The sequence below is a fragment of the Arachis duranensis genome, chromosome 8 (genome assembly GCF_000817695.3).
Source record: "Arachis duranensis cultivar V14167 chromosome 8, aradu.V14167.gnm2.J7QH, whole genome shotgun sequence".
Taxonomy (NCBI): Eukaryota; Viridiplantae; Streptophyta; class Magnoliopsida; order Fabales; family Fabaceae; genus Arachis; species Arachis duranensis.
In genome coordinates this window covers 15,769,213-15,769,520 of record NC_029779.3, presented here as the reverse complement: position 1 = coordinate 15,769,520, position 308 = coordinate 15,769,213, and positions in this window count along the sequence as shown.

Genomic DNA, 308 nt, shown 5'->3' with positions numbered 1-308 from the left:
CAGCTTTTAACTTAGAAAATTTTTAGCAGAATGACCCCTTGCGCGTGGGCGCACTTGGCGCGTGCGCGCCGTTCTTCCCGATAATGCCATCCACGCGTGCGCGTGATGTGCGCGGGCGCGCCGATGGTGCTGCACCCAACGCCCAGCCACTTTACAGAGAGTTATGCCAGAACTGTGCTAGTGTTGTGCCTGGGGCATGACGATTAGATTTTTGACGGTTTAGAATTTCTCAAATAAAATCTCGTCGAAGTATAGTTTCTAAACCAAACAATAATCCTTTCATACAAAAAGTTGTTTGTCACTAAAAC